The sequence below is a fragment of the Gasterosteus aculeatus genome, chromosome 20 (assembly GCF_964276395.1).
Source record: "Gasterosteus aculeatus chromosome 20, fGasAcu3.hap1.1, whole genome shotgun sequence".
NCBI lineage: Eukaryota > Metazoa > Chordata > Actinopteri > Perciformes > Gasterosteidae > Gasterosteus > Gasterosteus aculeatus.
In genome coordinates, this window is record NC_135707.1 from 12,881,690 (window position 1) to 12,908,934 (window position 27,245).

Below are 27,245 nucleotides of genomic sequence, written 5' to 3' on the forward strand. Positions count from 1 at the left end.
GAGAGAGAGGGGAGAGAGAGGCAGAGAGCGAGGGAGGGAGAGAGGAGACATACAAGCTGTTGACAGGGATTTATGAGCTGATAGTGTCAGACTGCAAGCACAACAACAGTCTCCTTGTCTCTGCGTGTCTGCTTAGAGAGAGACTGACAGAACGGACGGGAGGAGGGGGAGGGGGGAAGAGAAAGTGAGGCAGCAAAATGAGAAAAAAGAAAAAGCAGAGTGAGGAAATGAAAAAGGAACATGGAGAAGGACAGTGAAAGAGGCCCAGACTATACACTGTTGTAAGCTTATCTCTCTTTGCTCCCATCACATTGCATACTTGCTTTCTTGAGACACTTTTCTCTCCCCTGTTCACTTTAACATCATCGTGGCATGAACGGAAATGTTTCTGTGTCGATTAGTGCCTGCTTTTGTTTTTGCTTGTTATTTTGCTGTGCACTCATGCTATTGCTGCTCTTTTGCATGAACAGAAAGATGATGACGAGGACTGTACACATATTCTGGCGAGTCAAATATCCTCCGTCCTACTGTTGAATCACATTTTTGAAAAAAGCTGATGGTTTGATGTTTCGTATCTTTACGTAGAAATAAAACCACTCTTCTAAAAACCAAAGCACGCCTGGATGTCCCTTGTGTCCAAGTGCGACAACATCACATGTTCATTTTTGACAGCTGTGCAATAACAAACCATCTATTGAAAACTTTCAGCATGTTATAGAAGGTAATTGTGTTTGCGTCTGCTTGTATGTGGGTGTTTCGTTATTTGTCATGGTGAGTCCGGGCCGTGCTCACTGGAAGACGACAAACTGACGTAGTCGAACTGTCTGTTATATCAGAGACACCGTCTGGTGGGTATTTTCGTCACATGAATCGATAATATCAGATTCTATTTGAGATGAGGCTGCTGTTTTCATACGCCGGTGTTGTCCTCACCCGACTAATCGATGCCGCTGTTACGAGGAAATTCATTCTTTATGAGTTACTTCTTTCATATAAAGTCATTTTGCTTATACGAACATTGTGAAATCTGTCAAGGACTTAAATCTTTATTCATAAGCTGTATCTACGTTATTGATCAGTTCTATTTAGTGATAAGTTTACATGGAATTCATAAGTGAGACTAAAAATAGGCTCAAGTCTAAAATCAAACTGTACATATAGACATCCTGCGTTTCTATGCAGACGGGCTTTTCCAAATACCACACCCTGTTAAGTGTTATGATTTTCATAATAACAATGATCCAGAAGTGAACTTTGTTGGTTTGTTGGCAGAGCGCATTCCCCTTACGGATAATATAGACTTTTTATTGATTCATATGTCAGTCCCTGTTTAATGGCATAGCATTAAAGTTGGTGATTTATGAGGTATTTTTTATTTAAATATAGACATGCTGAGTAATAATGTGTTTTGAGTTCCCCAGAAAAGCAAACGTCATTATGCGGATGGCTGACAAGTACTAGAACTATTCATATGGGGCGAAATGTAGAGACTGCTAAGTTATCTTAAAACATTGTGAGTTTTAAGTTCTACTCTAATTAAACAATCATCGCCCCGGGTTGGGTTATATTCACACAGTCCAGACGGGATACTCAGAAGAGCAAACTCAGGACCACCAGGAAGTTTGCTATAGTCTTTGTGTATGACATATTTGAAATCCCTATTCTGCGTTTAAACATAAGAAAGTCACATTTTCTGTCCACATTTTGTACCATAATAATGTTCCTCTTTACGGTGCATAGCTTTTTCCTAATGTTTCTCATGTAAGTAGATCTGAGAGAACATCTTAGGATTCACAGTGTTCTACAGCAACCCTAATGTCTACAGCGACATATTGATGTATGTGCACTGTATCTGTGAAGAAGCAATAATCCCAACGTGGTCACAGGGGAATAAAAACAGCATTGACAATGTATGTGCAGCATTCCACTTTTATCATCCCACCATGAATTTCTAATGAATATTGCATTGGTCTGCGACAAATCTAAGGTAATATAAGGTTGAATAAAGAATTGTTGATGGTGTCTCAACAGGCTCATAGGAAACATGGGACTATAGTTGTGATGTGAGAATCTAGCAGGCTATGAATGATCCACTGTCTTCCACATCTGTGTTTTATAGCTTTTCCTGTATTTATGAGTTGAGCAGCTTGCTGCAGGGTGCCGTTGTTATCTCACTAGAGTAATAAAATCAGAACGAGCAACGTGTCATAAATAAAGTTGAAAACCTTGTTTTTTCATATGTTTGCGGTTCACCTACTGTGTAGCACGTCCACTTTGACCTGTAAGGATTGAAAGTGAACTATTGCACGAGCTGTGCACCGGACACACAGGGTCTCTGTGTGCATGTTAGGGGAAGGGGAATACAACCAAGAAAAGCAACGTGACCTGCACTGTTTGTGTGTCTGTGTCTCCTTCTCCTCCGCTCTTGTTTCAGGGATACGGACATGGCTGTGCAGGGGTAGGTGATACTATATCACCACAAAAGTCCAGCATTCCAAAACTACAGCTAAACAACAGTCACGCGGATTGGACATACAATGTTGCTGACCTTGACCCAGAGTGCGTACAGTGAAACTATATCTGATGGTCACCAAAGGATACACACTTCTGAAATAATAATAGGTGTAACTAACTCTCTAGAATAATGTTTCCTTTTTGGATGACTTGGCTAATTAAAACTATACTTAGTATATACAGTATATTTATGTCAATGTTAGCTAAGCTATTGGTTTGGCATTGGTTTGTTCACATACTCGTTCAAAATTAAATTGCAATCAATTCAACAGCTGTCAAGACATTTGACGTAAAATCCTAATGTAGCAGAAATCCAAGATTCTACCTAACCAATCATATTAGACTGTTTTTGAGAGATTTCAGCCTAGACCAGACTGGCTTCTTGCATGAGTAATTAACAGCTTTGGAAGTTTAAAACAGTTAAATGACATCATGAAAATGAGAGAACTAAAAATGCCAGAGCTCGGTAAGCCCTATTGCACCCCTGAAGTGAACAGTTTCGGACCCTTCCTATCTGCCTCCGCGACCTTTGTCTGTGGTTACTTTCCTCAGCTACAGCGGTCAGACCCGGGCCCCAGCTCTCCATAGACTGTTTATCACACTTCCTTTCCCACTCTGCTGGGCCCCCAGTCGGTCTGCCATACACAGAATTAAAGACTTAACTTAAAGACAGTACAAGTGGTATATTGCCTGAAATCAAAGGTAAAATAGTTTGCAAATTTTATTTCCAAGGAACTGTATGGCGTTGAATTTTATTAGACAAGGTGTTTAATAAATCTTCCCTAATTCCTTCCGCTAAGCTGCTATAAGGATCATGCTTTTGAGCTATATTGTAAACATGGCCTTTGTTAATAAAATACCTCCTTGTTTCTATGCTGGTTACTTTTTTAATGATACTTGGAGGCCCATCAATTTAACAGAGGTACATATCAGGTGGAACACTTAGTTCTACTAACCTCGTATTCATATTGAATATCCTCATATTGTTATATTGTGCGTGGCACAATATAACAATTTAATTGTTTAATTGTAAACATACACATTTTGTTATATTATCAAAACCTGTAATAGGTGTTTTTATTAAAAAGTCTATGGAAAACATTCCCACATCATTTCATCAATTTAAACATCATTTGTCTGTTATTTCCTCCATAGTTTTTCGATTGACGCTAGTATGTCACTTTCCCACTAACCGAAAGGATAAGACAAGACTTCTCAATCTACAGACAGCTTACCTCGAAATACACTTTGTAATCAAAAAGGCATACAATAATATTAGTTTGTAAAAAAAAAAAAGATGTTTCTGTACTTTTTATCAAATAGGGCTCTGACACATACATACTGTGTAATGAAGAAGCAATAATGAAAAATTGACAGGTTTTATTGGACAATTAAGAAAGACATATGATAATCATAGCTGCATGGTGTTTTATGACACCTGTAATCAGCTGGCTTAATTGGACATGCCATGAAATGCAACCGTACACATTTTATCGTCCACTTGTGACCTCCGATGACAGCAATGGTTTCTATTTTGTTTTTCCTCCTACAGCATGTACCTCAGCCAGGATGCGTATGAGCCTGCCAGCCGTTAACCCCACAGAGGAAGTGTGCAGGAAATGAGATCAGCCTTAAAGAAAGGTAATGCCTGAGCCCTGGCACTGGACCAATAACTGTCACTCACTGAGATACTTAAAACACACAGAATTAAATGAAGGTCAGAAAAGAGAGTATAGACAAATTTAAAAATAAAGCCGGAAACACAAAGAAATCAAACACTGCCCACAAAAACAGAGGAAAGTGACACAAGAAAGCAGGACATTTAACTTTCACAATTAGTCTGTGAAATGTAAATCAGTCTGATGGGTTCGGTTGGAAAAACTTCTGTCAGAGGAGTTAAAAATATCTGTGAAGGGGTGGAGGTTGAATTCTTGCACCGAACTGCTGCACCACGTGGTCCGTGTTTCCCTCTGTGCTCTATATAATGTAATAGGGTAAAATGCAGAAGAGTAGAACATGAAAAATAAACAAACACTACACCAAAGCATTAAAGACAAGACTACCACAGCTCAACTGAGCAGAATGAGTGTTCAGTACAATGCGACAACAAAGTAACTATCAGACAAATTTAGTTTGAAACATGTTGTTTTTTCAGTAGCTAAAAATACCACGACGGTTGGGCCTACTTCAGTGGCTGTATGTGAAACTGTCTCTCTGCTCTGAACATATTCTCTTTACCAGGAAGTAACAGTGTAACTTCACTGCAGAAACGAGGTCTGACAGGCCTACAGTGTGCAGGTGTGTGGATGTGTGTGTGTGTGGATGATGTGCATATACATACGTGTATCACACTGGGGTTTTTTTGTAATTTTTTTTCTTATTGAGGCAGAAGCCATGAAGAATGATGAAACATTTACAGTGCCAGTTATCACCTACACTAGAGAACAAGAGCCGTTTGATAAAACACATGAATTTGATTTGTGTTAAACTCCTCACATTTCAAAGACTTCCGAACAGATGGATGGAACACTGACACGCCACAAAGTGAAGGTATCATGAATATTCCAGTTGTCAATCATAGATTTGTTTATTTGTCCGCCTTGTCCACCTCCTGTTCGTGTCTCATGATCTGGGTGCTACACGCGTAATGACACAGGAATACAGCATGTTATGCTGTTGTTATGTTGCAATACTTTTACTCACGTGTGGATGGCTGTACTCTGTGGTTGCATAATAGTAGACCTGTTTTTCTACTTGAGGGTGTTAAACAGAGAAAATGTTTCTTTCCGTCTACAGATGGGACACTTTGACAAAAGCAAATAGGAAGACGGAGCATCTTACCTCATTACAGGGTATAAGAATAAATGTCCAAGGTGACCTATGAAGATATTTGGTCATGACTGTGAACTGTTGAGCTTCCCACAAAAATATAATTCTTGTAAATGGTGTCTTTTTGTCATATTATTTGACTCACTGAATGACCGATGACACGGCCAAAGAAATAACAAATGAATGAACGATTAATCATTTGATTTGTTAAACAAACCAAGCGTGTGTCAGAAGGTATTTCCTTTAACCACATAACTGCATTTCATGAGATAACATTGTATCTTGCATTATTTATCAAAATTGCGGAAGAAATGTTGTATTATGTCAATGTAAATTGGCTAATTGTAGCGCATTAACACAACAATCAGTAGATGCACAGGTTACAATACACACAGAGGAGATGGACCTGGTTATCGGCTCAGCTAGACATCAGGTAGACATCAATCCACCAGCAACAATGAATCATAACATGACTGGACATGCCTGCATGTACCTTTTGGAGTAAAGAGTAAAATATGGCCCTTTGTTTTGATTATAAAGCAGCCGTCGACTCCGAAGCAGTAAACTTTGAAGTCATTACAAATATAACATGGAATTCTGAGGAATTCAATCACTTTAAATGTGAGATCTAAAAGCATTGCAAACTCAGCTTTCCCATATTCTCCAGGAAACCAGGGCAAACTAATTTAGCAGAAACAAGGGTGGCTGACTGATGCAACTCAGTGAAATTAGAGAATTCAGGGACCATAAACCACTTCAGACAAACTACTGAGTGTGTGCCGATGTATTTGTGCATGTGTTCAAATCAATGTCAGCATGTTTGTGTAGTGCAGAAGCGTATGTGCGTCTACCCACCACTGATGCACGTAAGAAAGAGATGCTTCATCACTACTTCCATGTTGAAGAACGTCTATTTTTACCGGAACTTCATTGATATGAGAACGACTCATGTTTAACGGACAAATGTTAATGATATCAGCAGCTTATGGGTCACATGCGGGGGAACTGAGGCAGCTCATTCATTTTTTAATCAACCACACTCTTACTGCTTGTTTTGCCAACCTTACAGTTTTGTGTCAGTGTGGCAAAGATAGGGTGAAAAAGGGGAATGCAACTAAATAAAGGAAAACCAACAACGCCATGAAATGTACAAGGCCCACAGGTAAGTGTACTCGTTTTAGGCAGGAGACGCAGTTCAAGGTTTTAGAACAAGTACAACTTTATTTTAAATACCTTTAAAATCAGTGCAATTTAATTGAAATCAAAAGAAAATCAATAGAAAAATCAATTGAAAACCAATTAGAGGGCTGAAGCTGGTTGGGTGGACAACGCTAGGTGTAGAGGGGGTGGGGGGAACCCACCAAATCAAGAAAACAAACTCAAAACAACTCAAAACCACCCGACATAGTGAGGAACCCGTTTCCCAGGACACCGCAAACAAAGGGGTAGGACACCACCACCCAGCCGCCAGCACCACCACTCTCCAGCAACTAAGAAAAAAAGACAAAAACAAATTACAATAAAATAACATCCAGCCAACAATACAAAAGGGACACAGCCCTGGTTAAAACACATACGTGATAAGTGTTTAAAATGGAACTGATCTGGCGCACGTATAAACAGGATGCCAGGCAGTTCAGCGAGGCGACCGATATTCGGCACACCAAGCTGCAGACCGGCCCCTCACGCAGTCCTACACAGCGCAGTGTAGTACGACAACACTTCCAGGGGGGAGATAAGGTTGAAGAAGTGACTGTCACCTTAAACTTCATCTTGGAATACATCCCAGTTGTCAGCCAAAACACACTATCCACTGACCCATCTAGCTGGACCTCAGAGGACCTAGTTGGTACAATAGGCAATTTCTTCCTTGATTTAAGTCAAAAGCCAATTTGTAGTTGAGCTGCTGCTGTTGTTACAATACTAAAACACTCAAAACAAAGGTTTAAACATTGTCAAAATAAACATTAGTATTGGAGTGATTAGTGCCGTCTATGCGGTCATTGCCAAAATAGCAAACCAAAATAATATATACCGCAATAGACGCAGGCTTAAGCCACCACGGTTACCAGCTTGCATGAATAGATCCAGGCTGCCAGGAAATAACCAAACCCAAAATAATGCTGTAATTGTTCCTTCGATCTCAGATGCTTTCTCCCTTACTGTCTCTCATAATAAAAGCCTAGTTTGACAGGCCAGTGGACTATGCACAGGAGGGGGTCTTCTGTTGCTGTTCAACACAAATTTGTATCATTGAAGACTACACCCAGCACAGTGCATTCTTATTCTCCCCCTGTATCCATTCTTATATTAGAAATGTCTTCAGATGCCAATAAAGGCATAATACAGTTCTACACATGCAGCATTTGCAAGCGAATTGCGGTGCCCCGTGTTGCCTCTGATGGTAATCAGAAAACATTGTGCTGTGAGAGACAGAATAGCAAGTCCAATATTGAGTATGATTGTGCTGAATGTTATCTGATAGAGATGTTGGGAAAAGAGGCGTACTGTCTGTACACTGAATGCCAAGCTGCTTGGTAGCAGTAAGATACGGGAAAAAGAAACAGCTGGAACAAATTATTCTTGAATCATAGTCACAGCTCTGCAAGCATGTGAAACCAAAAGTAAATAGAACAAGCACATGGTGCAGATAACTTATGGTTGTGTTACATGGGAAATATAGTTAAATTGTTAAAGAAGGAACTTGTGCGGCATCCTTTGTGATGTCAGTAAACAACATATCAACTCTCTTCCTCTCTGTCTCATTTGTGTCCATCTCATTTTCCTCCCAATCAAACTTCCATTTCACTCGTATTTCTCTGCAGCCTCAACTTATTAATATGCTCCTCAGTGTCTTCTTCTCTATTCATATTTCACTCTTGATCTCCCTGCCTGTGATTTATTTTTGTCCCCTATACAGCATCTCTGGTTCATCTACTGTTGTTCTTTTGCTTTTCTAACAACCAATATAGTGTATTTAGATTACATTTAGCAGCCCACAGATTACTCTTGTGCACATTTCCACCTCCAAAATCCCTCCAGAAGAACTGCTTACCCCATAGCAGGATCCTTTTTAACATCTGAAATACTGACAATTTGGTTGGTGACAGGTAAAAATATGCTGCTGTCGGCAAAAATAACGCACTAAGCTAAATTTATAAACTTGAACTAGAAAAAAAAAAGGTGAACGTGTTTGCATCAGAATGAGGTGCAAAGTGAAGAATGTATTAAGGCAAAGGAAAAGATAATAAAGGCTAAAACGTTAAAAGAAATGATTGAAATTTGGGTATGATAATTCTGTCAATAGACACCGCATTTAGACTTTTAACAACCTCAAAGGAACGTTTTTACATCAACTATCATGATTTTATGTAAACCCACACGCAGTCAAAATGAAATGAAATTCATTATAAAGGATGGCCGTTTTTGGAACTATGTCAATAAAAACGGATATGTTTAGAACTTGAGGTATATTCATTAAGGGGATAATGGGTTGTATTGCAGTACAACAAAAACATTTATTGTGAAAAGGAAAAAGGAACTGAGGGAGATCGAAGAGATTGATGTCTTATAGAACATTTTTCCTGCTTTCCTCTATCTCATGAAATCCCTCCTTCTACTCACATCTGCTTTGACCCAGTAAACTTAGTTGTGAACCTCAATCACAGTTTTCTGATTTGCTACATCAGTCATGTGACAACAAACACACAACCTCTCTCTCTCTCTTTCGCTCCCCCTTCTAAGATGCAGAAGCGAGCAAAAATAAAATCCTGGTCTGTTTTGCTTTGATGATGTCTGTCCTTCTTTTCAGAATCTGCATAAGAACCATTTATTGCCAAGTATTTTGCACTTTTACGGAATTGTACTTGTCCGAATGGTGCAAACAATAAACATAAATAGACATAAATGTATATAAGTGTTCATATAATAATATAAGGTGTCCAGACCCATTTCTTGCCATGTCCTCAGTATCGTCTCTACTTTTGAAAATGTTCTTTTTTTATTGTTATTTCTTGCTCAAAAGAAAAATCACTTCCCCTGCTTGAAGCTGGCTAACTATCTCCCTATTTTTACCATTTGTACCCTTTTGTCAGTTTAGTGACAAATCCTGTATTAACATTTCCATTTATTGGCTTTTTCAGTAACTGAAAACCCAGTCGGGAAATGAACGAATCATTTCTGTTTCCTTGACTGAGCCTTTGCAACACTCACGAGAAATTGAACGATTCTCTCTTTGAGAGGACTCGTTAATCCCGAGTCCTTGTAAGGATTCTTTCAAAATGAACTAATCGTTCACGAACAACACATCACTACAGGTTAGATTTTGCGCAACCGCTAGTTGACATTTTAGCTTTTAGCTCGGTGGCGATTGCCGAAACCCCCCCAGAAATCCCACAAATGATCGGTTTCGGGCAATGCAAGCTTTCACAAAGGGATAATAAGGTGGACGTCATGAGCGATGTGAATGAATGAGATGGTGCGGTCCCCAATACTGTTTACGTACACATGAGGGGACTATTTTTTCTCTAGACTACTGAAATGCGATACACAACGTTTGGTGGCTACAATTATTTTGTGCTGAAAGGCAGCTATTTACTTAGTAGTTATAACTTCGCTGGTAACCGTATTATAAAAGCAATAAGGTACTTGAGGCTGCACTTTATCTTCTGCGCGTCGGGCCTAACAACACCCCCGAACTGTCACATTATTGGACGATAAAGTACAGCCTCTCGTACCTAATTGCTTTAGTAGCCTATATTGAAGTAATGTAAACCTAAGCAGATACTAAAGTAACTTCCCCTCTGTGTTTGCCCTTTATTTATTCAGGAATATAACAATAAAGAGATAACAAGCACTAAAGGCTTCAAATAACCATTTGTAATAACAATGATAATAGCAGTGATAAAGGAACCTAAACAAAAAAATTCCACATAGATTTTATTCTGCAAAATCTGCATTCTACTTTTTTGCCAGGGAGCAGCTTGCTGCTCGCTCACGGGCAGCAGATCTTTTTGTACTGACCCCTCACATGCAGTTTAATAACTGCTGGACACAAAGCCATCGCAGAAGAATTTTGTCTTCACTCTGTCCGTGAACCTTTTCTTTTCTCTATTTTCTGCCGCTATCTTGCACCACCCTGCACCGCCCTACCTTCACCACCTCCATCTCGTACTCTTGCTGCTTTCCCATGATTTCATGCACATTGCAGCAGCAGATCTGACAACCACATCCTCTCTCCTGTCCTTTCTCCACGCCGGACCCCTGAGGGAGTGGTGTTGGTGGTGGATCTGGGTTCAATTTCTATTGTGTAATATTGTAATACACAGGTCAGCACTTCACACGACTCCTTTTCACCCAGAAACATCGCTTCAATTTTACCCGTTTTCCGCCAGTCGGACTGAAAACAATTAGGTCCACGTGCATTTTTTATTTATCTTTGACTTTACCGTCTTCCCTCTGTCTGTGTTTATCTTATTCTATTCTGTTGCCTACATTACCTCCTTGTTGTATTCTAATCCTGCTTAATGTGAGGCCTAAATGAAAAGGCAGTTGTTATCTCCGCTAAAACTGCTGTGGAAGAAACTTTTGACCTGGCAATAAATTCATTTTTAATACTGTTGGCTTTGTTTCAAAGCCTTACACAACGCAGTAATAGCCCCTGTTAAGAGGACATTTGAAAGGGTTGGTTCTTGGTTCAGATGCTATCGTTCTTTATTTTCCTGTACTTTTCAGCAGTAAAACTGTGGTGCAACATACCTGATCCAAATCTGGTAAATGAGGCCTGCAACTCCAGCTGCTGACTAGGCCAGACACGTACAGAGGGGACAGGGGTGGCAGGCCAATGAGAACCAGGGCTGGATATTGTTGCCTCACAATCATTTGAGTGAAGATCTGGGACTGTGATACATACAAACACTGTGGCACGTTTACCCGGCGTTAAATGAGAAATGAATCCGCTGACTAGATTATTAAAACAGTTTGGCAGTGTATGTCATGGAAGACATGAGAGAAATGTGCCTGGATTTAACCTTCCTTCTTTAAAGATGTGATTAGCTTGTTGCCTTCACATGAGATTTGCCTCATATACGCAATCGCTTGCAACTACCGTACATTCTTTAGTTCAATGTATTCTTTACTTGAATATATTGAACTGCCCCTCATTACCCAGCAATGGTGTCCAGTATCTCTAAGGGCATTACACAACTCTTACACGTCAGGACTGCACCAGCCAAATGAGTTTAGAGGTTTCCATATACTTCAACTGAATTTTGATTGCTATCCATTCCAACAAAAAACGCTGTGTCCTCCGGCCCCTCGGAGCCGGGCTCTAACAGACGCTTTGATGTGATTATAAGTCTCACGGAGGGACTATGTGAAGCAGACTGTTGACGATGAATGGTGGCATTCATGAACTAAACATCTGACCTTAGCGCTCTCGCCTCAATAATAAACATGCTCTGTAACAGAACACTTCAAGGAGTGAAAAATGCACCTGCAGGCAAGACCTGTTTCTGATCTGGTCAATCTGGTCTCCCTTCACTATGGACTGTAAGTGGAGGACGGGCAGTATGGCGGACTTGTCAGTAACTGAACCACAGCCTCCGCTCTCCATCTGAACAGTGCCAGAAGAGGAGATTATTTGGTCTTTTCACACAAGGACTTGGTATTCTGACCTGCCGGGTCAAAAACACATCACCTTTGATGGATTGGTTATTAAATAACAGGGCAGATGCTCAGATGTAACTATAATTTTTGTAAACATGACTAGATAGTAAATTCAGTTTATTTGAGGAAGCACATGTCCACCCTGATATGAGATATGACTGGTGGTGTTACATTTTAACACAGTAGGTAATGAATGAAACAGTTTATCGGACCTCGTCTGAACTTTTTGAGAGAAGAACATTTCTAAAAATCCATCAAAACAAAATAAAGTAGCGACATGCAAAAATGAAAGATGGAATAAGACTATATATAAACTTGACGGAATTGAACTAAGTGAGCACACACACGCACACAGACACACACGGGTACACTAACATTGTTGTTTCCAAACTCAAACCACATGGAAGCACAGCTGTGCGTCTGTTTTGTATCATGCAGCTTAATTTTTGTCCTTCCAAAAGTTCTACATATAGATGTCCTCCCTCTTATTAATTATCAAAATGATAGGGAGCCTGTGCCTTGTGTGTGTCTGTGCGGGCCTTCATACGTGCCTCCCTAATATGGTTTAGTAAATAAATTGAAATGCTAATTATACAGTGACTTTGCTGTCATTTCAGCATCAACTTTATATATCAGCTTGCTGCCTGTGTGAGATTCTTAAACCGACTAATTCGCATCTTATTAAATCATTGCATTTTATACATTGTTGTTTTAATGCATTTCTCATGGACATACGTCTTTTTTTAGGAATTCATATGAATATGGGAAAATTGTGATTTCCCCCAAGTACATTATAATTATGACATCATTTATTTCAGATCACTGTGTGGCAGCTGGCACCGCATGTGTGGCACTTAAAAGACAAACAAAGCTTACTTAATGTCTTTCTCCTTCACTATTGCTCTCACTCACCGTCTCCCTGCTCGTCTCTTTTGTACTTTTTACCTCGCTCGCTCTCTTTCCACATCGCACCTCTCTTTATCCCTATCACTTTTAGAATAAATAGTTCAGAGGCAGAACTCCAAGGGAACACGCCATGATCCTGCACACACACACACACACACACACACACACACACACACACACACACACACACACACACAGGGACCTCCAATGTGTGTTGCTTTTTCCAGAGACTGGAGGGGGTTCTGGGAGCAAAAATAATGAGCTCATCAGTTCAGCCTGGAGGTGGTGTTGGCAACACACACACACACACACACACACACACACACACACACACACACACACACACACACACACACACACACACACACACACACACACATACACACACACACACATACACTACATTTTTCTTTCTTTTTACCCTACACACAGACACAGAGGCAATTACAACGATCCGGTATGCTATTCCATCCAACCGTCTTCCCCGTGACTCACTGTAAAGACTCTGGGAGGCTGAAACTATTGTTCTCCGGCCTCCTTTTTTTGGGGCCTTTTCCCTTCTTGTAGCACGGAAACAAATGTAGTTTCAAAAGAGGAGTGCCCGTGCCTCTGTGCCTGTGTTAGTCAGTGCTCATGTTTGGCACCTTGGGTGTTTGTTAAGATGCACAAGCGTGTGTGTCAGTACTGTACGTTTGCTGAGATCTGCTATTCTCCAGCACTGATATGGAAATTTGCTGTTGGATGTTTTTATGAAGCGGAGGTTGTGCGTGGCAGGCGTGCTCTATATGTGCATGTCTGAAGGCATGCATACAGTAATGAAAGTGGAGATGATGATGAGGAGCAAGAGGCTGGTGATGGAGTGTTTTCAAGTGTTGTCTGCAAGAAGACTTGACTTGTTTGTTTGAAGGGAAGATTATTATTTGAATGAACTGCATGAACTCAGAGTTAAAGCATAGCAGTTTGAGAAACGGAGGTTATGAACTAGTTGATTGAAAAATTGCCTCAATTTTTTGTGCTCTCTGCAAAGTAAAACATCAAGGGGCTGGTCTAAATCCATACAAATAGAGATAGAAAAATGTCCATAAAGAAGAAGAAGTGGACTGTCTCCTTAAAATATTGTTAATGTTCTGTTCATGGAATCATTTGCAATGATACGCTATTCGGCTGCGGAAAAATAGATTAATTCAACAGGGTAAACTGATCATTTCAAGGACAACATTGCATATAATAACTGCTGTTAAATGTGTTACATTGTTTTATAACAAACTTCACATTTCCTTTAACTTATCATGCATTCTTTGTTTTATTGTCAGTAATGCTTCTTTACAATCAACATGATCAATATGGTAATCCATTGAGCCGCAGAGTCTCACTTAACTTTGAAGAGACAATACATTTGACCTAAAAATCAATCCCAGGTTAATTAACACATGGTGGATTGTTACAGCTCATCAATCATTTCCAGCCTGGGCTCCTTGGCTTGGTGCAATTTGCTCTCATCGGTTTAATTGAGATTTCTTATGAGTGAAATATAAAGACAACAGAATGTCGTGTGGATTATTGATTCAGTGGTTCAGTCTTTCCACCGTCCCTGCTAATCTTAAAGGGTTTCTGCTTCCCCTTCTCGTCCAGACTCTTGACTTTTATTCGCTGTACCCTTCAAGTTTTCCCCTCCCCTTGTCATCCACCTCTTAATCCCTCTCTATTCCTCCCCCCACCTCCGTTTTTTCTCACCCTTTATCCTTCCGTTGCCAGGTATTATTTTGGAATAATGATAGTCTGCTATGTGGTCTCACAGCTGTGGGTTATTAGATCCAATATAATTTCTAAAGCAATAAATGGGAGACAGTACTTGTGTGTATTTTATTCTTTGTATTTCTTTTTTTCATTACTTCCAGAACATATTAACAAGCTTACTTTTTATCCGTACAGGCTCAAGCTTAATTACATTCAGGGAAGCGCCGCTATCAGCCATGGAGCAGAATAAGTAACGAAGGCTTTTTTGATTAAGACCAAAGTTTGTGTTTTGGGTTCCATTTTTTTATTAGTTAATATGTGGATTCCTGCTGATGTCAGTCATGACTGCAAGCTGAGTTATATTTTTCAATAACCTCATATATGGAAGGTTTAAGCTCTTAAAATCCAGGATGGTGAATATTTGGCAAGTAAAATGTCAAATTGGAATACGGCATTAACCTTCTAGTATTGAAACACTCATTATGCAAGTTATCAACATCATTTATTTTTTCAACTACAGCCTCTGTATGTGCTTGTGTTTGTGTGAGCGTTTTTTGTGGGGAAGGTCAGTATGCCCGATCATCGATTGCATTGCAAACACACAGAGACAAAAAACATTCAAGCACCGTTCCACCTCACTTAGCAAAGAAATATTTACTTAATAAATTGAGACTGCCGTGGCAAACCAAATGCTATTTCATAAATACTGTTTGAGAGCTGACATAAAGTGTGCACCAGGTTCTTGATTATGTGTCATTTTGCAAAAGAGTGCAAAGAAATGTTTTTAAAGATAAAAGGCAGTGACTATTTTGGTGGATAATAACTGAAGACAGAAATTGGGCTTCAGATGTCAATATATTACACTGTCCCTTCATGAGTATTCTTCCTTTGGCCATCTCAAAGCCCTGAAGACAACGAAGATGGGTGTGGATTCCCGCTAGAACGCCGTCCCCTTTGCCCCAAGTCCCTCCACTTCCTACAGGCTCCATCATTACCCAGGACCTCAGGGAGCTGAACCCCAGCTCCATCCAAAAGAAGGCTCTGCATAGAGTACCCTTCCTGAGGCAGATACGTGCACACTGCCATGGTGGAGCCCACCCTCACCTCCTCCACCACCATCTGGAGCGCTGCAGCCACTGTTGACGACCAGAGCGCACCATTTGCTCTGCTGAGACTGTGATTGGCTGTAATTGGACATCCTTTCATGACTTGTTTGCCTTTGGGTCTGTGTGGCGGGCAAGAAAGATTGTAGCCAACACCTCTCAGCCTGGACACAAACTGTTTGAGTCCATTCCCTCTGGCAGGAGGCTGAGGTCCATGAGGACAAACATCTCACCGCCAAAAGAAAACGTTTCTTCCCCATCTGCAGATGGGCTCAACAACAAACCCCAGAACCCCCACTGAATCAGACACTTAAATTCCCCGGACAATAAATACAGTTACACAGTCACACTTTGCACTACCTTACAACTCTACAACATTTTCCACTTGATTTGATTGTTAGTTTGTCGTCTTTTATTACAAATTGATTTACCTGTATTTTCTATGTTAAATGATGTATTTTAATACTGCATGTTTAGTGTCACGCAGCCAAATTACTTGCATGTGTAACATACTTTGCAATTATAACAGTCACGTGAAAACGTGAAAATATTTCATGCTAAAAATGTGAGCTAATGAAGTGAATGCTTAAAGGCAGCTACAGACACCCAGTCATGCATTATATTTACCTCAATTTAAAAATGTGCCTAAGATGACAAACATGATCATAAACATGTTAAAAGTGCAAGGATAATGCAAAACAGAGGTCATGAAAGTACTGCATGTTCCACTCTTATGCCTAACACTTATTTTTTTTCTAGACCTATTCAATGAAAGAAGTATATCAAAAATGAATTTCATTCCAGTTAATGGCCTCCAGAACATCTTAAAATTGATGTATCTATGACGTTAATGATGTACGATTTTATTTATATATATGTATATTTAAAGGCTTAATACTTTGCACATTGTAACCCTTAAAGCATCCATCTTGCACTTCATGGACATTCTTTATAGATATGGGTGATGCTGATCGAAGGAAGTCATTGTCGTCTTTTCCGTCATTGTAATATTGCCACATGTGTCACAATGAAGTGGACGTATCATCAATGGTTTTCATTTAATGAGCTATTAAGAAACCGTGAAAAAACGGATTCATTTTAACACTAACAAAAAACCTAATGCTGTGTAGAAATGATGCTTTGTCCTTGAGTCGTATAACTCAATTAAACAAACTGTCTGTGGTCATTTACAGAATAAGACAAAAAATGAGCTACAAGGTTTTTACATAAAACTGACTACTGAATACTGAATGGATAAAAAATACCACAAACCATTCCGAAGCTTACTTTCCTCTTCTCATGAATACTGATGTGAACTACAATCCATTTGCAGCCGCACGTTCGCTCAGTCTGCAATTTATGATTCAAGCTGTAACTACCTCATTTGATCCCATCCTTGTTATGCTAATTTCCTCTCACAATGGTAGCAAATCAGTTTGATTTAACTGTGCAAACTGTGTGAGCTGAGGACTGTCTGTGTGTGTGTGTGGCATTTGGGAGGAGTGGTTGCTACCATAGTTGTGCCTGTGTGTCTGAATGAGTTAGCTTACACACATTCGTGCATTTGTGTGTGTGTGTGTGTGTGTGTGTGTGTGTGTGTGTGTGTGTGTGTGTGTGTGTGTGTGTGTGTGTGTGTGTCATACAGCATACAGTTGTTAGAGAAGTGAGAGGTGTTTTTGTGCCAAAGCCAAAGCTCCCAATCTGCATTTTGATGTCATTAGCTTGCCACATGAAGCTGCTTCAGTGGTACTTTAAACCCAGATTGTGTTTTCAAGAGCACTAAACAGAATAGGAAATGAAAGGCTTAAAAAGCGTCAAAAATAACCTTGTAAAGAAATCAAAAATTATTTTAGATATTGGTGTTTAGTATTCAAAAGTTGGGACTTCTCTCTTTGAAAAATAAATATTGGCTTAGTGAGCCAACTCTCATATTGCAGTGAGAGTGATCTTTTCTTTTTACATACACACAGCACAATTTTCTTTTCCGAGAACAAAACGTTTATACAAAACAGATTTGATTTTAAATAAGGGACCACTTGCTACCTTAAAAACTAAAGAAATTATAAAATGTGAAGTGAATATAAAAATTCAGCAAAGCTCAGTGTTGGTCTACAGTAAAATGAGGTTCAGGTTGAACTTTCCCTGCTTCCTATGTAAGTCATTTAACCTTTTATTACAAACGGGGCAGAGGTGGCTGATGGTTTTACTAAAAGTTCCAGTTTGCCATTTTAAGGAAGATCAGGCCAATATTATTATTGTTTTTTTTGTTCAAGTCAAATCCCCTCTGTACAACACGATTAAACCAAAACTACACATACTGCTGTACAGAATGTAGTTTCAGTTCACATGCAACATTGGCATTACCTACTAATGTAAAAAACGACATAATCAGTCAGTGTGTGTGTGTGTGTGTTTGTGTACGCATGCTAGTGCACACATATACACACACAAACCAACACAATAAATAAAAAAAGGGGTAAAAACCTGATTTCTTGTAATAGGACATTTCCATTTGCATTTGAGTAGCTACAGGGTATGTTGACCTTGAACTCCACCCTGTTTTTCAAAGTCTAGACATAATGCTATCAAAGATATATCCCCAATTCTGTTCCGAATTATTTTTTGTCTGTGTGTGTAATAGAGGGAAAGTGAATATTTGATGGAGATAGACAGAGGGAGAGAGAGAGAGAGAGAGAGAGAGAGAGAGAGAGAGAGAGAGAGAGAGAGAGAGAGAGAGAGAGAGTAAAGGGGTTTTATGTTTAAGTCTTTCCTGCTGGGATCTCTGGAGCGTGAAACTGAGGGAAAACAAACCAAAGAAGCAGTCGATGATTGAGTTAGCTGGCAAGAGGCCTGGAGAAGAATCCGGGTAATTCATTTTAAAAAGTTTTAGCCAGTTTTTCCTCCTGTTTTGATCGTTCCAGAATAACTTAGAAATTCAACCTTGCATCTGAAGAAGATTATTCTCCAAAAGAGCATCAGCAGCTCTTCTTCTCAATTCTTCCGCTTCCAAAGCAACACAGTGAACTGTCACCTTGTCCGGTTGCGCTTGTCAGTAACAACCTATCATGTCCTGGTCACCACCATTATTACCAGAGCTTACCTTTTTGTGATGCATTAGTTCAAGCCCTGCTCTTGTCATCTGCACGACCAAAGCAATGGTGCAACATCTCACAGTTTGCTTCCGGGATGGAGTGATGGAAGTGAGACAGAACATTGCAGCGCACTGCCACATATACATACAAGACACACGATTCTAACTTGAAAACTGTTGAGAAGGTATTGCTGCGGGAGACCCTTCAAATCCAGACTACCATGTCTGGCTTCACAGACTTGACACACCTGACAACAAGAGGAGCAGCTGGCATGTCACAAGTGCATATTCAGTGTCAAAGTTCAGCAGCCGACGTGGGACCGCTGCGTTCTCCTCAAACGTGTCCCACAATGGTTGTTTGAAGGAAGAAGCTCACCAGCCTGCTGCCCTCTTCACTTTTTCCAAAACATTTGGGTGAGCGATACCCTGAATCCGAATAAACGGAAGAAATAACCAATCAAATAGCATCTCTCTATATAGTCTATACTCTGCCGCAGTGTGTTTGTGCATGAGTAAAACTATGTGTTACCCAGATGATCGACAGAGAATCATTAATGTGTGCATATTAAAACAATATAAACTTAATTCACTAAATCTAAACACAATCCCTGAGTCATATTGATGTCTCAGGTATTGGCCTAATACTAATGCATACCAGCATTATCTTAAAACAATTTGCACTTTCCTCACAAACTCCCCGTCTCTGCGGTTCCACCAAACTAAATCTAACGCGCTTTCCTATTTTCCCCTCCTCTACTTCTCTGTCTCTTTCACTCTGTGAATCAATTTTGGGCTCGAGGCTGCCGTGCCTTGCAGGCATCGCTCCCTTTGAAAGCGTTCCCATCACTACTCCCAGTGTGTGTCTGTGTGATCGCACCCACCACTGCCAAACAGGAAGCCAAGCCAGATTTCAAACTTCTCTGTAGGATTTAGGTTTAAACTCAGTCCTGTTGTGGCCAAAAAGGCAACTTAAAGACGAGCACACACACACACACACACACACACACACAGACACACCTACACAGAAGCACACACAGAGATGGACCCACAAACAGCCGTGTATCGCACATACATGGCTTTGAACCATGGGCACGGGAAATTAGAAGTTTTGTTTAAAACATGACGCGTAAATATGAGGGGAAATTTGTTCATTCACATTTTGTAGTTCCTCACACACACAAAAACACACCTAAACACAGAGACACACACCTACACACAAACGCATATTTACTTTTCAGAGTGAGTCTGTCAAGCAGGACATGATCTGTGAAACTATATTAATTGTAATACGACTGAAAAGGATCAACTTTCCATCTGACTTGTGCATCATTCATGAACAATAAGATTACCAGTCAACAGTCGTTAATCATAGCCTGGTACCCCGAAACAGCTCCAGCAAGTACCCATTGGACGACTACTGTGTATACGCCTCTTAAAGCCGTGTCCTAAACCCTCAGAGCTATTCTAAACTGCAGCTGTAAACAAATGCATGGAAAAACCTGCAGTGACTGAGAGTGGAATATATCACATTAGCCGGCATCATGGCCACCTGTCTTGCAAGTGATGCCAGACTTGGAACTCGCATCAGAAGACTGCAGACAGGAGCTCACAGTGGGTCACGCCTGGTTAACGTCCATCCCGTGTGAAAGAGCTCCACCTGTTGACTGATGCCTGTACAGCTGGTGAATAGTTTTTACTGCTAGATATTGTGTGTAGTAATACAGCCACAGTCACAAACAGTAATGTAGAAAGTGTCCACATTTGCAGACTTCTTTTATTAGAACTCAAAATTATATTATTTTCAGAGCGGGCACACACTAAAATGTAACAACAAAAAGCCTGAAATCTGCTAATCATTATGTTTTACCAATAAAAAATAATTACTCAATTTACAGGGCGAACCCCCTTTTACAACTCTGATATACAATAGCAGGCAAATACTACACCAGCTGAGCTTTAACTCTGGTTTTTGGTTGGTTTATTGATCTTCATCCTAAAGATTTACTCATCAGACTCATTTATACGACAGCGTTGTGTAAAAAATGTTATGAAAAAACATAATGCATTATTGACAAAGGATTACCAGATTCTACTTTTGACTTTGGATTACATAAATATTCCACTAAAAGACACAGCCAAACGACTTTCCAGAATATATCATGATCACAAGGAGAACCAGCGTGCTAACTGATCAAAACTCCAACCTAGATTGGTTGACAAGGCCCAAGTGCACCACTGTCTTCCCTTAAGAGACGTGTCTGGCAGTGAGATGAATAACTGCTGCCATGGGACGTAACAAACTGCTTCAGATGGTTTTCTATTCAAATGATGAAGCATGAACTTTGAAGTTGTAGCATTAAGTCAAAGCATGACATCATGACATGCTCTGGCAGGAGTTGATCTCACATTTTCTGCCACAGTGTTAAAAGGCAGTGAGTGGAAATGAGTTCACAAGATTGTCAGAACATAAAGAGCTGATATAGCTCTGAGTGGGTATGGGCTTTTTCTTAAAATATCATTCTTATGATATATTTTCCCTTTTTCATATCGTTTACACAGAGGAAACAAGAAATGAAGAAAAGAAAAAGGCTTGAGAGTTTTGTCACAATGCTGCACTGTGAAATATATGTTGCTCATTTTAACCTTTCAAACTACTGTAATGGGTGTTCTTCAAATATATTTTTGCAGTAATATGACCTGGAAACCTGTAGTATATTCCCTTTAATAAAGTGGTAGGCACCAAATGACACCGTGTGTTTGGTACTTTTTTTACTAGACACTAGGTCACTAGACCTGTTCTGTTGTTAATGTTAAATTTAAATAAAGCGCTTGCTGTTATAATTCTCTTTTTTGCATTTTTACATGACATGTGTATTTGTAATAAGGAGAAGTTGAGGTTTCTTTAGTTTGACCTGACAACGGAAAACCTTCATTAAACGTTAAGGGGCTGTGTCCCATATTTCCCATCTCTACTTACAGACTCATCAGGCCCCTGCATTATTGAACTACTAGTAAATACTCACAGCTGAGTTTTCAACAGAAAAATATATCTTAGAAGTGTTTCCTTTAAATGTTCTCAATCTTTTGTGGGTTTGCGTGAAGAATTAAAGCAAATGTGTCAAAATAACACACAGACAAAAGCAAAGAGGTGGAAAATACTTTTGTAAAGAAAGGGAAAAGGGACACAAGACTTTAACGCAGGCAGCTAGCATTCGTGTCCTGTGTGAAACCAAAGGTTCAGTGTGTTTTTTTAGCAAATAAAACTATACCACAAAGTTACATGCAGTTTTGTCTCTAGCTCACACTATATTGTTTTTAGGATCCACGGCTGGACTTTTTAGTCATTCCCCACAGCACACATTCCTAAATTCCTAAACCTTTACACAGCTGAATCATACGAGTTGCTTTTCTGAAGAATCTTCTTCCGATACCTTTAATCAGTCCCAACGGCACAGATCCCACAACGGCGTTTCATCACTCCATGTCCAAAGTCTTTGGAGCTGCAGCAGAACGCTCAGGCCGCTATAACTCAGTTGTTCAATTCTTTATACATTTTTGTATCTCAGGCTTAGATAATTTTTCTTTTAATCCATGCTTGCGTTTTAGCTACAAATGAAGGAGGCTTAGTTTTAATATTTCATATTTCTTTCAGAATCAGATTTCTTTCCCCCAGAAAAAGTCAATCGATGATTTCACCCGACTAACAAGCTGAATGTGTTGAAGCTGTACAAAACAGACAGAAGGGGCTGAAAGAAAATAACTCACAACTTCCGTGAGATGTGAACTAGGAATACTGTAATGCAATACACTATTATGTCAAATCATACGTCTGTAATTTTGTGGGCCACAGAATATGGACAAATCAGAACGAAAACCCAAAGAGGTGTTCACAAAATGCATAACAGAGCCGTGTTTCTGCAAAACCAGGCCTCTGAAATTTCAATAAAAACGGTTAACCACATGTTGATACATATGACTTAATGTCTCGTTCCTCTCTCACACTTTCTCACACGTATAGACAAAGGTACGTACTGGTGTCTTAGTTATCCAGATGTGGGGCTGTATGAAGTAAGGTCCAATGGGACAGAAAGGAATGTACAGTTGGTTTTGGACATACAGTAGGGCCTCTGTGCTGCTCAACTATCCCCAACGCTGCAGTGTGTAGATCAGAATACCTCCGTCCAGGTGTGTATGTGCATGTGTATGCATGCTTGCAAGCAGACAATCCCTCTCTTTCATGTACACAAAAAAGCACACACATGTGCCCTTGCATATGACCCTCAGTGGCCTGTGAAGGGATTAAGCCGCCGCGGGGTGCTATGGCTGCCAACCTATCCTCAGTGCCTAATCGGCACGTGTGGATGCACACACGCACATGCACATACACTCAAACAGTAGTTGTCATCCTGTCCTACACCTCTGTAACCTTTTACACAGGCGTGCAGATGTTTCCTGAGTCTAAAGCGTAGGGGAACAGAAGCAAGACTCACTGTCCTGTTCACTTCCACAATACACATTGTTGTTATTGTTGTGGCTATCTAGAAAAAGTTCAAATCTTTATAGGTGAAGACCAGAGGAATTGATATAAAAGAGGGAGAAGCGACCCGCATGCCTGAGGACTGTTCCGTAATTCTCACAGTAGCAAAGTCATCCGGCGGGCCGCACTGGACGGCCAGTCCGGCGGCGGTCCGGATTTGGCCCGCGGGCCGCAAGTTTGACATATGTGTTGAAGACTGTCATCCTGTATTTTAGAGAATTACTCATTATTTCAATGCATTTTCTATGTAAAGTCCTTTTTCTGTTGCATTGTATAATACTATTTTATGATTAAGGATTATTTTTGCAAACTCTGCATCACAGCCGTCCAACTCACTCACCTTCTCACATGATGATAGTGCCACCTAGGGGTATATTTGCATGCTCTTGATGAATGAGCCTGAAGTGATTACTAGTACTTTACTGCAAAAAGTAGAAAAGAAAATTCAGGGATGAGAATGTGTATTTATCTGGTTAATCAGATGTGTTTTCCCATCAAATACACTTCCTCATTCTGAGCTAACCAATTAGATATATGTCATTAGTCCTAATTTACCTCTGAATTCTAATTAGTAATCCAAGTCTTTGTTTCTAAAATGCATGCACACAAGCACACACAAACACACCTACAGACACACACGCGTACAAACTTTGTCTCTTCACTGCCGTGACAAAGAAATGACCATTCTAGTGTATAACAATGTGTGTTGCAGCTAACTGCACCTTCGGGGGTTACTGTTGCGTGTGTGAGTGTGTACGTGATGTATGGCGGAATGTATTTATGTGTGTGTGTGTGTCTCTTGGGGTACCTCAGCCAAAGCCAGCTGTATATCACAGGAATATCCCACGTGCAATTTCAAAGTTTCTGCATGCCCGGTTCAGGCTATTAATGACAGAGTCACAGGAAGGACACATGGTTTTGTGCTGCGCTTTGTGTAACAGAACCTGGACCTTTCCACTGTTTCAGTGTTTGTCTACTCAGCAAGATGTGGATCTTAGTGGACGGCAGAGAATCTCTGCGGCCCAGGACAGAAGAGGCCTTCATCTGTGCCGGGTGTCCAAACCATTTGAAACAAGAATAACCATGCTTTGAAAGGACTTTTGCCATAAGAAAATGGACTTAATTCATTGTCTGGCTTTGTTTTAACAAGTCTGCTTGGAAACCTTTGGACTATCGTGACATTGGTGAAAATTAGAGGAAGAAAAGTAGGAAAAGACACTGTATGGGGATGGGGCAAGGACAGAAATAATCTTGAATAAACAATTTATTTTTTGTAGAGACTACATTTTCACTAGAGCAAAGGGGCAGTATGTTATAGTTGATAACAACTGTCCTGTCTTTTTTTTGTTTTGTCTTGGGCTACTAAAACCTTTTCCACCATGCATGGCGACCCTTTCCCAGACCACCTTCAATGTCTGTGTTAAAGAATGCAACCGCTTTTCTTCACTGGCGATGTTCCGATTGAATCCAGGCAGCAATTACGTCTACTTCCAAACAATCCAATATAATTTTGAGGAGACGAGACTATAATTTTACTACAAGCACCCTCAGGCAGCAAGTGGGTGGGTTGGTGTGTGGTATCGCAGGATTTTGAGAGGTGAGAGTGTTTCTGATGAGCTGCATGGGCCGACAATTGTATAAAGTCTTTATCTTGAGCAATTTTCTGAATGAAAGAAACTTGTAGTGGTCACAGTGGAATTATTTATTCAAGGGAAATTATTTTTTTTAGTAAAGTAACTTTTCATCAAACTGTAGAACACTTGTCGTTGCAGCATTTGCCAACTCCAAACATCTTACACACTTCTCCCGAGCTCTCACATTCACTCCCCCTCCCACCCTCTGTCCCTCCTTCTGTCTGTTCCTGTGTGACAGAGTCAGTAACACCACAGCAGGAGGTGAAAGAAGGAGAGCTGGAGGCAGGAAGAGAGCGATGGCAGGAGGGAGATGGTGCAAAAGTGGAGCACAGAATCACGCTTGACATTTGAAGAGAGCAATGCAGAAACGTGTGACACCGCAAAAAGGGAGAAGGGAAGAATTTTTGCTTATGTGTGAATGGCAGAGTCACTCCTAATAACTGCGTGCACGTTTTTGTAATTGTCCAAATAAGTGTGTGAGTGTTTATCTGTGTGTGTGTGTGTGTGTGTGTGTGCACAGTGAGCGGGGTGCCAGGCAGCAGCAGCTGGGAAGGCCTTCCTCTGTTCTCCTGTCATCAATAAATGATCAGAGTGGGCCATCTGGAGAGAGGGAACCACCAACCAACGGGACCTGGCACTGAACGAAAGACAGAGAAAAAGAGAGAGAACGTGTGGATAGATGGAGGAGACGGCGGGGGAGATGGGACAGAGCGGCAGAGGAAAGAATGAAGTTACTGTAAAATTACACAGGACAACAACAATAGTGACGCGCCCTGTGTCTGTGTTCATGTCTATCTACAAAATGTACTAGTTCATGTGAATATGACAAAACAACACGGGACCTTTACACAGACAAGGATGCAAAGAGAAGAGAGGACGACGGGAAATGCAGAGAAGACAGACAGATGCCGTGAGATGTCAGGAAACGCTGAGGGCAACCCTCCTGATGTTGAACCTAATGGCACGCACAAAAACACACACACACACACAGACACGCATAGGGAAAGTAGACCAGATTTATTTTGAGTTGTCTCATTTCCAGAGCTAAACTAAAGGTGAGTTTAACACATTCAATAAGTTTTGCAAAAAAACAAAATGTTGCCTTGCACTAGATTCACACTTGCTTTTATTGTCCAAAACACATGATACTATAATCAGCGATTGGATGTCTGTTTGTGGATCCGTTTGGTGAGAATACAAAATATGTAAAACCAAAGAGGAGTATGAGAATATGTGTGATTTGATTTTTAATACCCACTTATATTTTACCCAGTCATTTTATATATGTGTGTGTGTATTCTTTCATACATACATATTCCATATTTACTAATTCCGAGTTTGGGTCAGAGACAGCCTATTGGCTACAAGTCGGGGGAACAACCTTCATGTAGATAGGAAATTTACTGCCCTCAGTTAAACTCACTTGCTTTTGGGAGGATGCTGGCGCACCTGAAGGGAACGCATGCAAACACACCGATGTGACTGGGCCAAACCATCCTCGGTCAGCTCCCTTAAAGTCTATTCAATTTCCATTACCCTAATTTCCCTTTGACATAGTCATAGTCGTAATCGTATCTTGAACACCAACCTTTTTTTGATCAGCAGGCGTGGTCCCCAGCAGCGTGGTCAAAATCAGCTCAGCCGTTGCTTACTCGAGTGTCGACAGTTCCGCTAGTAAAATCATATCTAATCATTTATTTAGTGGGCAGTAGGCAAACGTTAGCATTGGGCCTCTCAACCCTGAGGTTTTATGAAGAGTTTGGTCAATGAGGGCCGACATAGTCACGGCTTGATTTGAGGGGAGATCAGACCAAAACCCTGTTGACCCACGGGAACCCAAAGACGTTGGTTCATACATACCAGGATTTTTGGGGTGAACATCAGCACGCAGGTTTTATTGGGCGAGGGATGGAGACATTCTGGAATTCTCCATCAGATTATAAAAATCAGCTTCACCTCCACCCCTCCCCCTTCTGTCTGACTCAAGTTGGTGTAAGCAGGTACAGAAACAACGACGCGTCATTCCACGCAATGCGGTTCGCATGAAAGTTACTTAACCTGTTGCCATTCATGTCAGCTAGCCACTCTGCCTCGCTAGCTCCAGGGAAGGGAAGTTCCTTTACCAACATTTATGTGCTATTAGCAGGCTAAGTGGCCACGTCAGCACACAATATACTCAATACATAATATACCACCATTGTTGCGCAAGTGCCTTCCGTTTATCTGTA

At 40.5% G+C, this 27,245-nt stretch overlaps 1 long non-coding RNA gene across 1 annotated transcript; it reads left to right on the forward strand.

The window, feature by feature from the left end:
• Window positions 1-22: 22 nt before the first annotated feature.
• Window positions 23-26,490, forward strand: LOC120809961 (uncharacterized). The gene is made up of 3 exons (XR_013453864.1): window positions 23-2,559; window positions 4,067-4,155; window positions 25,256-26,490. It is a non-coding gene; the product is annotated as an uncharacterized LOC120809961 (long non-coding RNA).
• The last annotated feature ends 755 nt before the right edge of the window (window positions 26,491-27,245 follow it).